Raw genomic sequence first — 15,013 nt, forward strand, 5'->3', positions numbered from 1 at the left:
AGGGCGTCTTTCATTTTGTGGAATCCCTTTCATCTTCCATTTTTGAGATCTCCATTTTCTTGATAACGTGTCTTTTTCTTTATCTTCCACCAAAGCTTTATTTCTCTTCTTTAGCTAGATTGTACCAGGGCCATGTATGTTTGTCCCATGTCAGAGCATGCCAAAGCCCCCTCGTCAGTGTCCAAGGCCTTCTGGGGGGCAGTGTGAAGGAAGGGCATTTGGGAGAACATCTTGAGAAGGAAGGAAGGAAGGAAGGAAATTAAGAGCTAATGTGATCATCTCCCACTCAAATTGCTTAGTTGAGTCTCCTTCTCTTTAGGTTGCTTTTTTGTTTTTTCTCAAGTCTGGCTTTAAGCATAAAAATATATTATTTTCAGGTAAAGCCACAATCACATTTAAAATTCCCAGCCTGCTTTGGATACATAAAAAGGTAGGTTAGTTTGTTCGCTACTGTATTAATGTGTGAAATGGCTAAATCAATCCTTCCGTATGATGTCTGAATAGGTTATTATAAGGTGCTTAGAGATTTGGCAGGCTAAGCCCCATCTTTCTTTCAAGATGTTAAGAAAATAAATGTAAATGCAGGAAACACTGCATGTGGGGCATCTGCTGTCCAACTTTGCAATTTGAATATCAGTATATTTAGGAAAAATCAGCCACAGGGACAAGGGCACAAGACTCACGCTGGAGCTGATTCTTCTTCTGAAGCTCCATTTAGCTACAGCTGATCCTAAGGGACTTAGGACTGGATCGCATTCCAGTCTTCAACCCTGTGTTTTAGTTAAGACTTTTTTTTTTTTTTGTCTTCTAACAAAAAGCAACTTGACCTAGTTTGAACCAGGAGGGGAATTTATGAAAACATTCCTGGGGTATCTCACAGAACCCCAAGGCGGTGAGACTTCTCACGGAGCGCGAAATAGAACCTGGGGAAAAAATGGCCATCCGGCTCACTCTTGCTGTTTTCCTCTGTTTATTCCTGACTCTGCCTTTTCACTCTTCTCTGAAGGTTGGCTCGCTCTGCTGCTGCTTTCCCATGGGGGAGGTAGTCAGTCCAACTTCCGAGTTTGAAAATGTTCCTCAATTCCATCCTACACAGAGAAAATAGCCACATTCGCACTCAAATTTTACTGTCGTGTGGCTATCACATGGGTGCTCGTTCTTCATTTACGCTGCCTGTCTGTTTGCTTCGTTCCTGTTCTTGCTATGTGAATCCCGTACGCTTCATAGTTCACGTACGATGCTGAATAAATGTCTGTATTGGGTATTTATTTGATTTCCAATGTTCTCTTGTATTCCTTTAATGATCTCCTTTCTTCAGGATCGGTTTATTGTGTTTCATTCTGTTTTGTCTGGTTTTCGTGCCGCTTGTACCATTCTGAAGTCCTGTTAACCTTGCTTGTCTGTCTGGATGGGAGAGTGGCTTGATTTGTTCCGAGGTTGCTGAGCAAGTTTTCTTGGCTGTTGCACATAAGATGTCTGTTTTCCTGCTCTTCCATAAATAGAGTGATCGGGAAATCTGTAGATGTGAGCAGGGTTCGACATTTGACAAACTTCACTTCAGAATAAGCAGAGGAGGAGTTGGCAAGGTGGGGTACCAGGTTGGGGGCTGGAAGGGTCTCTAATGAAAGCACAGGGGGGTCTTTAACCAGGGACAGTGACATCAACCCAGCAACCCTAATTCTCTTTAGGCTGAGCCCCCTTTTGTCTTGCCTGTAAGTAAAGAACTGGGCTGGTGATGGAGAAGAGAGTGGGGAGAAGCGTGGGTAAAGAAGCGATATGGTCGCATAGCAAGTAGAACCTTGTACCCGCCAGCTGAGCGCGGAGCACTTCCAGCTCTGCGGGGCGAGCGGGCCTCTCTGCGGTGCCCGCCTCCTGGGTCCTCTGGGCTCATGCATCCTCTCTCCTTTCTGTCTGTCAATAGGCCTCCAACCTCCCTTCATACTCCAGAGATTTGTTGAAATATTTTGTCTGCTGATGATTCTCTTCAGATCCGTGGACCTTTTCCTACATATGCCTTTGGAGTCTCAGGAGGGAGGAGAATTAAATATTTTGCTCCTTCTTCCATCTCGAACAGGAAAGTTCTGAGTTCCTCATTTCAAATTCTGAGAGGGAGAGAATCTGACGGGTCCACCTCAGATGATGTGGTCTCCCCTGTTTCAATAAACGGGATGGAAAGAACTTGTGGAAGGATTAATTCCTGTTGTGAGCTGGAAGACTAGCCAAGGCCGCCATTACATTAATTTTAAGGCTCTGGATATTTGTCGTGATATTAGTGCACTGTCTCTTTTTTTCTCTGCCTCCTTCTAACAGAGCATAGTCCCATGTAACTCTCTCATTGTACCTTAAAGCAGGACTAGGTCCAGTGTGAGCTGGTAAATGTTGAATAACTGGCTCTCTGGGGGGCGGAGGGAGGGAGGAGGAATTTCTGATACACGGCATTTTTGGATTACTGTGGTGTAAATTCTCCCATCATGGCTGATTTTAAAATGGTTTTATGATATCGTTGAACATGAAGTTGGAAAGAAATGCACAAATGTGACTCTTGCAAGTGTGCGCAAACCACCTCCAGCACGTCACTGACCAGGTAAAAACCTATCGTCCAGTCCTAGCTAAAGCACGATCAACCAACACAATTGGTTAAATCCATTAAGATTCTTTGGTTACAAGGAACAGAACCCAAACACAGTTAGGTGAAGCAAAAAAAAAAAAATTATTGGAAAGAGCCTGGGATGCATCGATTCAAGGCAGAGCTGGAATGCCTAGGACTTGGGAAGCACCCACGTTGCCGTGGTGACGGAAGAGCATTTTGGGGGGTTTCTCTCAGAGTTCTACCATTTTGTGACTTGACTCCTATTCCCAGTTTCTGACTCTGGTTGAAATTCCTGAGAGAGACTCAGGTGTCCTCACCTGCTGAAAAGTAGTTCTAATCTGAGGTAAGTGAAATTTAGCAAAAGCGTGGCTTCTAGGGGGTAGGATTTGCTCCATAATTTGTAGGGTTCAGTGCACAACGAAAATGTAGGGCCCCTTGTTCAAAAATTATGAAGAATTTCAAGATGCTACAGCAGAGCATTAAACCAAGCGTAAGGCCCTTCTAAGCTCAGACCAAGTGAGGCCACAGAGGTCATTCGCCCATGAACCTGGCCCTGGCTGGGGGCTCACTTCTGTGGTCAAATTGTGACTCTATCTTGGGTTCTCTCTTGAATTGCAACACATCTGGGGGGTGTTGTAAGGCGTTCATGGAGAGGCCATGTGGCAAGGCACTGTGGCTTGCCAGCCACCACATGAGTGAGCAGAAGTGGACAATCCCCTCTCCCTATCCCCAACTCCACCCCAGCAAGCCTTCAGATGACACTGTGGCCTGGGGACACTCTCAGCCTCCTGAGAGACCTTGAGGCAAGTACACCTAGCTAATCTACGCCCGGATTTCTGACGCACAGAAACTACAAGATAATAAATGTTTGCTGTTTTAAGCCACGAAGTTTTCGAAGGTTGCTCTGCAGAAGATAAATGAAATGGCATTATTCATCACCTTTGACCTATTGCAATGTATCGTAACTTACAGATAGGCAGTTCAGTGAGTCTATAGTTTATAACATCTAGTTTTAACAAGTGGACAAGTGGTTTTAAAAGATTTCTGTGAAGAAACTGGAGATTAAAATTAATGCTGACAATGCAAACAAACTGACCTCAAGAAAATGGCTCTTTATCAAACACATTTTTAAGGGAAAAAAAATGACAAGGACTAATCAGATCTGTCAAAATCCATATATTTTTGAAATATATGGATTTATATCCACTTGAAATAGTAGTACATGTATGAAAATTATAAATAAGTAAATATTCATGTATTTGTGTATGCTTAAAAAGACTTCACTGATGGATTTCATAATCTAAAAACTTGGAGACTGCTAAGTCTGCTAAGTCTTGGTGTCTGTGCTGGGAATGAGGGTAGTGGAGAGCACCCAGACCCCTGTTCTGAGGCCACCTGGTTATATGTAGCAGAAGAGAGGGCAGTGGTCAGGCAGCCCAGGTGCAGCCTAGAGTGGTAGTTTGAGATGACAGGCCACTTAAAATAATCAAGAGACCTAGAAGCATTTCATGATAATGGGACTAGACTCCCCATAGTCACCGTGATGGAGACTCCATATTTTTATTTGGATATTAAAGGGAAGAGTAATTCCAGAAGACTGGACGTTTGGGGGACCACTCAAATTATACATGCAATTAAAAAAAATTTTTTTTGGTGTGATACATAATACTTGTTCAGAAAAAAATTGAAATACATCTGTACAATGTAACAAATAGTAATAAAGTGACTCTGTTGTAGCTGAGACTGTCACCTGCAGTCTAGAAGCTCCCCAGGGACCTTCCCCAGTCATATCCCTCTCCCTGTGCCCCAGAAGAGACTGTTCTGATTTGTCTAATCCTTACCTGGATGAACTTGATAGTTTTACCTCATTGGTATGTCTCCATAAATAATATAGTTTGGTTTTACCTATTTTTAAATTGTATGTGAATGGAAATTATGCCCTATGTGTTCTTTCATCTTACATATTTTGTTAAATCTTAGATGAGAGTCACTTGTGCTACAAATAGTGGCATCTATTTCTATTGATATATGGTCTTCTTTGGATCAATATCCCAATTTATTTATCCATTCTTTGTGGAAGAATGTTTGGCTTGTTTCTAGTTTTGAGTTATTATAAGCAATTCTGCTGTAAATATTTTGGTACATATATCCTGGTGTACACACCCATGAGCTTCTCTAGGACATATGTAGCAGAAGAAACACTGAGTTATAAGCTGTGTACAACTTCAACTGTTTTGGACAATGCCACACTGGTTTCCAAAGCAGTTATACTAATTTATACCTCCCCCTCCCCCTCCTTGAAATGTATGAGACTTTGCCAATATTTGATATTGCGGACTTTTTCATTCTTGCCAGACTAGTAGTACGTGTACGTTAGCTCTTCGTAGTTTTTTGTTTGTTTTTGTTTTTGTTTTTATTTTTAGGCAAGGCAACCCTTGGTTGACCTCACGGATTGCAAGGACCTTGTCAGCTTAGAGTCTCTTTATTTTTTTTTTTTATTATGCCTACAGCATCTGATCTTCCTAGGTGGTCTTCCATCCAAGTACTAACCAGGCCCGACTGTGCTTAGCTTCTGAGATAAGACAGGATCAGGCTTGATCAGGGTAGCTCTTCGTAGTTTTAATTTGCATTTACCTCATTACTAATAAAATTCTTTTACACATATATATTGGTCATTTGGATTTCTTCTTCGGTAATTTATTAGACTTTGTCCATTTTTCTATTGGATTGAGTTTTTCTTATTGATAGGGAATAGTTTTTTAATTGTCTCTATTTATTGTCAATTAATATTATAAACACATAACATTCACATCTTCTTCCACCCTACAGTTTTACCCTTTATTATTTTTATGGTATCCTTTGATGAACAGAAATTTTTAATTTTAGTGTAGTCAATTTCAAACACCTTTCATTTCTGAATCTTGATTAAAAAGATATTGCATATATTTTTATATGAGGATATTCTATATCATCCAAAATCTTATAGTTTACCTTTCACACTTAGATCTATAATCTACCTGGAATTCATCATTGAAAAAACATTTCTCCCCTCACTGATCTGCCATGCACCAAATATCAAGTGTCCACACATATATACATCCTTTCTTTGTTCTCTCTATTCTGCTCCATTGATCTATTTGTCTGTCTCCGTGCTAATAACACCACACTGTCTCTACTATAACTCAAAACGAATCTGGTAGAGAAAGTCCCCCTATTTCATTGTTTGTCTTCAAGAGAGTCACATATTCTTAAAATTATCATAAAATTTTAGATTCAATTTGTCGTATTCTACAAAGAACTTGCTGTGATTTTGACTAGGATTAAGACTATTTGGAGTCCACAAATCAGTTTGAGAAAATTAGAATCTTTCTAGTATTGGGTCTTCCCATCCATGAATATGGTATATTTCTCAATGTATTTAGATTTTACTTAATATCTGTCAGTACGATTTAAAACTTTTGTCCATTGAGGTTTTGCATATCTCTAAATATGTATTTATTAATTGCTCCAGTGTTAATATATTTTGTTGCTCATTTATAGGAATACAACTGGGTTTTATATATCGCTATTGTACCCAGCTATCTTTGTAAAGTCCCTTATTAATTCTGATAATTTATTTGTAGCTTATTTTGCATTTTCTCTATGAACATATTCTTACCTTTCCACCCCCCTTCCTTGCTTTAGTGCACTTTCTAGGGCCTCTGGTATAATATTCAATGTTATAATTTTTATGCAAGAATCCTAAACCTTTGTGAAATTGTAAACTCAATGAGGAATGAGTCTTTGCACAAAAGGGGTGTTCAATAAGCATTTGTTGAGTGAATAATTGAATGAATGAGCTATTCCATTATCCAGATAGCTAGTCATAACAGAAATCATGGAGGCAGGGGACAAGTTGAAAAAGTAGGTTAAGAATCAAAGTCAGAACATACAGGACAAAATATACACCAGATGAAGATGCGGAGTGCATAGATTAGCCTAGTAGATGGACCTAAGCTGGGTATAGAAAGAGGAAGAATAATTTTCTCATGCCTCAGGCACAGTGCTAGACACTTTAAAATTAATAATTCTCCTCCCCCAAACAAATTCCTTTTTTTCTTAGGAGTGTGTTATTGTGCTTCTATTACTCTTGTCGTAAAGCTCAAATCTTATCTGCTCCTGCCCACCTCTGCTCCTGATCTGCTCCTGCCCACCTCCTCCAGCCTGGTCTTAAGACACTCTTAAGGAAGTAAGACACTCATACTCACCTCGTTATGTTTCAGTCTCTCCTGCTTCTTTTCACTGTCTGGCAAAGTCCAAGCTTCCTCTCCTATTAGTGCTTTGAATATCTTCTTCTTGGAATGCTTTTTCCACCATCCCTCCTCCTGGCTGGCCTCAACTACCAATCTGCTCGATGTCACTTTCTCAAAGAAGCCTATCCTTATTTTCACCACATAGCTTAGCTCCCTCCAAAATATATTCTTAAAGCGCCTATATTTTTCCTTAAAGCTTTTCCTTTGGTCTTTTCTTTAAAGACCAAAACAAAAACTTAATTCCTGTGGTCTTTTTGTTTGTTTCCTATAAATTTTATTTTATTTTATTTTTGTTTTGTTTACTTAAAAATTTTTAATCATCTTTTTAATTTTTTAATTACAGTTGATATACAATATTATATATTGCTTTCAGGTGTATAACATAGTAATTAGACATTTATGTAACTTAGGAAGTGATCATCTCGATAAGTCTAGTGCCCATCTGACACCATACATAGTTATTACAATATTATTGACTATATTCTCTATGCTATACTTTACATTCTTATGACTATTTTGTAACTACCAATTTGTACCTGTTAACCCCTTCCCTGCCCTTCTCCCATCCCCTCAACCCCCTGTTCTTATCTGGCAACCATTAAAATGTTCTCTGTATCTATGAGTCCGTTTCTGTTTTATTTGTTCATTTATTCTGTTTTTTAGATTCCACATATAAGTGAAATCATATGATATTTGTCTGTCTCTGTATTTCACTTAGCATAATACCCTCTAGGTCCATCCACATTGTTGCAGATGGCAAGATTTCATTCTTTTTTATAGCTGGGTAATGTTCCATTATATATATATATGTGCGTGTGTGTATATATATACACAAAATAGACTTTTGTTTTAAAGTCTATTTTGTCTCAATTATAAGTCTTTGCTTCTCGGCTTTTTTTTTTAATTTCGTGAGATATTTTTCTTCCATCCTTTTACTTTCAGTCTATACATGTCTTTCGATCTGAAGTGAGTCTCATGTAGGCAGCATAGGTAAAGGTCTTGTTTTCTTATCCATTCAGCCACCCTAGTCTTTTGATTGGAGCATTTAATCCATTTATATTTAAAGTAATTGTTAATAAATATATAGTTATTGCCATTTGTAATTCATATTTTTAATCTTTTTTCTTAAAGAAGTCCCTTTAACATTTCTTATAATAATTCCTGTTCTTTTTGATTAATGTCTCCCAACTAGATTGTAAACTCCAAAAGGTTGGTGCTTGTATCCAGCTCGTTCACTGCTGGACTCCCCAGCCCCTGGAAGCATCTGGCACACACAGCTGGGTACCAGTTACTCCCCAGCTACAGACTGTAGATCTCTGCTATTGATTCTCCTTCATGCCTCCAACTGTGAGTCTTTCCTATTGCTCCCAGGTGTTCCCAGATGCCCCTCATGGCTCCCTGTGTCCTCACAGCCCTGTGTCCTTAATTCTATGATGCCACTTAACCATGCTGAACCCTGTTTACTTCCCCCGCTAGATTGCGGTCTTTTAAAGTTCACCTTTATGCTCTCAGCACCTGCTCAGGTGCCAGACACAGAGTAGGTAAGTGAATGAATAAATGCAAATGAATAATAAATACTAAATGAATTGCCTATGTGTACACGACAAATATTTGAGAGTTTCTTACCACAGGACGGTCTCTTAAATAAAGCTAACTAATTGCAAGTTCTTTATGATTATTTAAATTAGTCTCCCTTTGAGATGATCTAAGGTAGAAACACCTTATACTGAATTATGGACAGCAGTGAATGCTGTTACAGAGAGGGTCTGATGGAGTATATGCCTGTGTGGATGTGTATGTAATATAATACATATATTTTTTTCCTTTCTAAAAAAACTTTCAAAAATAAAGAAAATGTCAAAGCCTTTTAAAGGGCGTGATCACGCTGAGTAATACAACCCTTCCTTGGTTTTTACATTAGTTCAGTATGAGATGTTTTTATGGCTCTTGCTAAAAATAAAAGACATTTCAGAGTTTCTCAGTAAATGAAGCACTGCAGACTTTTCAGTTGTGTTGTTTCCCCTTAAAATTAATATAATTAATTAAAATCCAATGTTAGTCTGATTTACAATCTGTGAGTCAATGAGTCACAGAATCTTATGCTAATAGGGCAATTCAGCTTTCTGAGCCCTTGACAAAATACTGTGTCCCAGCGAAGGGACAAGCAAAACAGAGTGACAGAGAGACCTAGAGAGAAAGGCCTTTTTAACCTGGCCGTGGTGTGTCTATATTGTGTTTGGAATAGTGTATTTTTATTGTGTCTGAGGATAATTTGGAAAGACAACTGCTTTTATCAAGTGCAAGAAATCAGTTTAACTGAATTTCAATGTAATTACGGCAGCAGCTGGTGACGGCTAATTTCTGTTCAGCCTGGTTTCCCGGGATCTGTACCCCATTCTGTTCCCGGGGAAGGGATCAGGTTTTAAGCTTAACATCACAGATGCCAGCCTTCCAGGCTGGTCCTGGCCTGCGGTCGGTGCTAGGAGCCACCCAGGTGATTTCCCCATCACCCACTTTTACTCTCACTCACTCTTCCCCGTTCTTTTCGAAAGAGACCACCAGGTGTGAGTGTCGTGTCAATATTACTTCGAAAGGCTAGGACTCTTTTAGGGTCCATTCTGACGGGATCTGTGTCCGGATGGCTTCTGATTGGTACCCAGGGTTCTTAGCTGCTTCTCCTGGTTGAGGATGGTGGATCCTATGTGATAAGGAAGATTGTTCGCTTCGAGAACAGGGAAGTTCTGAAATGTCACATACCTGGGCCAGGTTGCTTACTTTATAGATGGAAAGCAAGACCCTAGGAGGGAGGTAGTCTGACTGCCAGACGAGTGTTTCTTCCACCACCACCAACATGACCACGCCTCAAACATGTCTGGTCTACGGCCATGCCACCCAGAACAAGCCCGAGCCTGTCGGAAGCTAAGCAGGGTTGGGCCTGGTTAGCACTTGGATGGGAGACCACCTAGGAAGCCCAGGTGCTGTAGGCGTAAAAAAAAATAATAAAGTAAAAGTAAAATTTAAAAACTAAAAATAATAATAAGGGATTGTAAGCTGACAAAATCCTTGCAATCTGTGAGATCAACCAAGGGTTGCCTTACCTAAAAAAAAAAAAAAAAAAAATGTCTGGGCGTTCTTTCCCATAACATTGGGAAGACCCCCACGAATCAGGCCGAAATGCATACGTCGGATCGCGTGTGCTAAGCTGTACGTACCAGGGACCCGTGTTTGGGTCTTTTCATTTGACCCTCCCAGGATTTCCTACCTTCGGGTCAAGGTTTCACCATTCTTAAAATATCAACCCTTCTGCAGTGTGTAAGACTCTCCATCATGCGCACCCCAGTACAAAGGAATGTGTAAAATTACTTATAGGAGAAGAGGTTTTCATAGGGAAGAGGGAAGAAAGAGATAAGGAACCCAGAAAGCTGGGGCGGCTTTGAGGAAGCCGAGTGGAGGAAGAAAGATGGGCGGAGACCCCGGCTGAGACACCAGGGGCAGCCTCCCCGGCCCCACTCCCCATCTCGTGTCGGGTTATGCTCGGAGCACCCGTGCTGCCTGTGAAGCCACAGCCTCCCAGGGGTCACCTGGCTCCGGGTCTGAACTGTGGCTCTGCCCAGCTTGGGTTTTTTCTCCTGGGCAACCTTCCTGGAGCCTCCACGTGTTTGAAACGCTGTGTGAGGATTCTGGGCTTATCTCTCGGAGAACGCACAGACCAGGGCGTCCAACCTCAGGCCCCGAGGGGCCCAAAGAGGTTACTGAGTTCCCCGTTGCTCCAAATGTGATCCTCCAACCAGCAGCTTGCACCCCAAGTTTCCCGGTAATTGTCAGACTGCCTGACATGACCTGGGGCGGGGCTCTGAGCTCTAACAGAAGCTGCTTGGCCAGAGAACATTCTCCAAGGCTGTCACCTGGCCGGCCCTGTCTTCACCCTCATCCCGCCTTGTCTGTGCATCTGTCCTTCAGCTTGCACACAGGGCCTCTCTGCCCATTCTCGCCCACCTGCTGGCACCTCACTGGGGTCAGAGTCTGGCCACCTCCAACCCCGCCACCACACACACACACACACACCTCGAGCCCTCCTTAGCAAGAAGGGCTCAGGCTCATGCGGCTCCGGCATCTCCCAGGGGTCCTCTCCCATCACCACGTGAGAACTCTCCCTGGCCCCAGTGGGACAATACCCAGGGGGTCACTCAGGTGTCCCCATTTTTTAGTATTCCTGGATTGACCCAGCATCTCTAAGGTCGTTCTGCCTCATGCCCTGAGTCAGCACCTATTCTCCAGGGCCTAAAGTGTTTTTGTGTGTGTGTGTGTGTGTGTGTGTGTGTGTGAAAACAAAGGAATGGTGTCACAGGACTAAGAATCAACTCTTTATCCTAAGCCAGATTCCCCACCTCGTTTTCGAAGGTCTGTTGCCTATAATTTGAAGTGCAGATCAGATGAAATTCACAATTCCCTCTATGGGGACTTGCCCATCCTTTTTCTCTACCGTGATTTGCATATCACAGAGGCTTTCTCAAATTATTGGCAGGGACGGGAGGGGAAGAGGGATCCCAAAATGTAGGCAAATGTTAATAAACCTTAACAAAATCTGCAGGTGGCAATCCCATCATAAACCGTAGCACTCGCTGGTGCCTGAACTCCTGCAGGGTGGGTTCAGCCCAAGTAACTGTAAGGTCCTCGTCAGTTCTGATCCTGATGCTGTCTGCAGCACCCGCCAGTCACTGAGAAGTTCAAGGCTCTTGGTGCGGCTGGAAAGGGCTGGAAGGCAGATCCTCCTGGACTTCTTCCTTTTTTTGTTCCAGCCACTGAGCTGATTCCCGCCAGAAGAGCTTGTAGCCGCTGTCGGAAGGTTCTGCTCCCTCCTCCCTCCACACCCGCCCTGCTCTTTTCTGGGCCATCATTTTTATATAAAACTGTCTTTCTTTGTAAAGTCGTTTAGTTCAACCCCCGCTAAATCCATTACGACCCACATTCCTTTAATAAGCAGCACACAAGAAAACAGATGGTGGGGGTGAGGGCCCGAGCTGGGCGTGGGGGGCATGGAATGAGGGTCACAGCATGACAGTGAGACACCTCAGGGTCAGCTGGAAGATTTGGCTAGTAAATGAACTTCAGGTTCAGCCCTCAAAGGCCAGCAGGTGGCTGGGCTCCTGCACAGGGCTGGACAGGAGGAGCTCTTTAGGACCAGACGAGAAAGAGTTTTGTTTTCTGAGCATCGACTTGCAGCTCGGCCCATGTGAGGGCTGTTCACCGAGGTGTCTCTGCCAGGTGGTAGATTTCTCCCGTTGTCCTGTAACTTGGCTTGGAGCGGAAGATGACCCATGTCACCTGGCGCCCTGATAACGGAGAGCAAATTCCAGCAAAAAGTGCCCATGCCTGGGCTGGCCATTCTCGTGCCCAGCAGGCAGCTCCCTGCCATCTGGCCACCTCAGAGAGAGCTCAGCCGCTCTGCTCCTCGCCCACCTGGCTTCAGCTGCTTCCCAGCCCCAGTGACAGGGGCAGCGTGGCCAACACTGGGCACAGACCGGGCTCTGATTTACCTGCTCTCCTGCTCCAGGGACCTGGGGACCAGGTCCCCTAGTGCTGTCGTGCCCTAGTTTTCCGCAGAAGTGATGCCCTGTCCCTTGGGATAAGCAATCTTTCAACCTTATTTGCAAATATTTAAAAATCCAAAGTACGAATGCATTTGTGGTATTCAGAGCACTGACATGAGTCAGGGGATCTCAGTAGAGATTTCCTAAGGCATTAGGTGTAGAAAATAAGCACCAGATAGATGGGAATTTCAGGGTAAAGTGTAGGTACCACACACGCATCTAGATGGTCTCTTATTCTAATGTTGCAAAGTAACATTATGTAAACACAATGTTACAAAGAGGAAGTCAGCAAAAGATCATTCTGAGGACCTAGGTAGCAAGCGATCTGTCATAATATTGTCATGCTTCTTAGAGGAGGGCTTTAAATACAGCCTGCTAATAGCTTGATGATTGTACAAATCTGAGCACTTTATTGGTTTATTTACACACTGACTTATTTCACACATGGGTTTCATAAATATGTGATAAATTGTGAAAATATATAGGAACACACGTAAAAATCAGAGACAGGACATTAAGGATGGGAGGGAAAATCACAGCATGACAGAGAGACACCTCAGGGTCAGCTGGGGTGCCCTCTAGGTATTATGGCAAGATTTTGTTATTTTATGGCTGGATCATAGGGTTACTCAGATAATAGGGTTGAGCCGCTAGTTGGGGACAGATGACTTTTCACTAGTGTTGGTGGCATTAATCAACATCTGTAGGAGCAGGGTGCTGGCTCTGCATGGGGGACCAGGTGTTCTGCCTTCAAGAAGCTCAGGGCTTCGGGGCAAATGAAAGGGATTTCTCCTTTGGGTCCTGATCCAAACAGGATTCTGACACAAATTCTCAGGGAAAGAAGGCTAAGATCAGCAATGGGACTCGTGGCCGGTGAGAGGCTGGTACCCATGGGGAGCCTGGTGGGGACCGACTCCAGCAGCTGAGCTGCACTGTGCCGTGCTCTCTCCTCTGCTCCCTGGCGCGGGTCCGGCTGCGAAGTCCCTCCCCGGGGACCTCGGGGGTCTACACAGAGCAGCACCCCTAAACTGCCCCTTTCCACCTTGCCCTTGTCTGTAAAATGCTCAGCATTAGTAGCACGGCCGATGGTCGAAGCGCCTCTTATTTTAATGTTTAAGAAACTTGCTAAGTTCCTCCATGGATGTGTTTATCTGATGAATTCACTTGAAAACTGTCCCCTCAACAAAGGTTCGCTGTCTGATGAAGGAGGAAGAAGCCTGATGCAAGGGCCGCATCTTCCCACATGTAAGTTTTGGCATCTCCAGGAGCAGCGGAGTGAGCGGGAACCTCAGAAAGGGGATGCGGAGAAGCGGAACGGGGAGCACGAAAGGACCGATTCCCCGCCTCATGATTTTGTCAACGCTGATGTGCTGACGACAAAGCCCTCCAGATCAATCTTTTTTTTCTTACAATCTCCTTTTTTGGGAGCTATATCTTTTTTTATTGAATTGTTGTCGACATACAATAGTATATTCGTTTCAGGTGTACGACGTGGTGATTCGATACTTTTAGACATTACGAAACGATCACCCCTAGATAAATCTAGTACCCATCTGTCACCATACGAGGTTATTACGATGGTACTGGCTGTATCCTCTACGCTGCACATTAACTCCCCGTGACTTATTCATTTTATAGCCGGAAGTTTGTACCTCTCACTCCCCATCACCGAGTTTGCCCTTCCCCCTACTCTCCTCTCCTCTGGCAACCCCAGTTAATTTTTTGTATCTATAAATCTGTTTTTATTTTGTTTAGTTTGTTCATTTGTTTTGCTTTTCAGATTTCACAAATAAGTGAAATTATGCAGTATTTGTCTTTCTCTGTCTGACTTATTTCATTAGCATAATGCCCTCTAGGTACTATGGCAAGATTTTATTATTTTATGGCTGAGTAATATTTCATTGTATATAAGTACCACCTCTTCTTATCCATTTATCTATTGATGAACACTTAGGTTACTTCTATATCTTGTATATTGTAGATAATGCCGCAATAAACATAAGGGTGACTATATCTTTTCAAATTAGTGTTTTCATGTTCTTTGGATAAATACCTAGAAGTAGAATTGCTGCATCGTGTGGTAATTCTATTTTTAATTATTTGAGGAACTTCCATACTGTTTTTCATGGTGGCTGCACCAAATTACAATCCTACCAACAGTATACAAGAGTTTCCTTTTCTCCACATCCTTGCCAACACTTGTTATTTTTTGTCTTTTTATAATAGTCATTTTGACAGGTGTGAGGTGATATTCCATTGTGGTTTTGATTTGCGTTTTCCTGATGATTAGTGATGTTGAGCATCTTTTTATGTGCCTGTTGGCCATCTGTTTGTCTTCTTTGGAAAAATATCTATTCAGGTCTTCTGCTCATTTTATGATCAGCTTGTTTGTTTTTTTGATATTGAGTTTTATAAGTTCTTCGTGTGTTTTGGATACCAACCTCTTATCGGCTATATCATTTGCAAATATCTTCTTCCATAGTAGGTTACCTTTTTGTTTTGTTGATGGTTTCTTTCTCTGTGCGAAAGCCTTTTAGTTT

General features: G+C 42.5%; 1 pseudogene; it reads left to right on the top strand.

Annotated features, from left to right (window-relative positions):
- Positions 1 to 9,757: 9,757 nt before the first annotated feature.
- LOC120619394 (uncharacterized) lies at positions 9,758 to 9,869 on the top strand (annotated as a pseudogene).
- The last annotated feature ends 5,144 nt before the right edge of the window (positions 9,870 to 15,013 follow it).

This window comes from Pteropus medius, unplaced genomic scaffold (genome assembly GCF_902729225.1).
Source record: "Pteropus medius unplaced genomic scaffold, Ma_sr-lr_union100, whole genome shotgun sequence".
NCBI classification, from domain to species: domain Eukaryota; kingdom Metazoa; phylum Chordata; class Mammalia; order Chiroptera; family Pteropodidae; genus Pteropus; species Pteropus medius.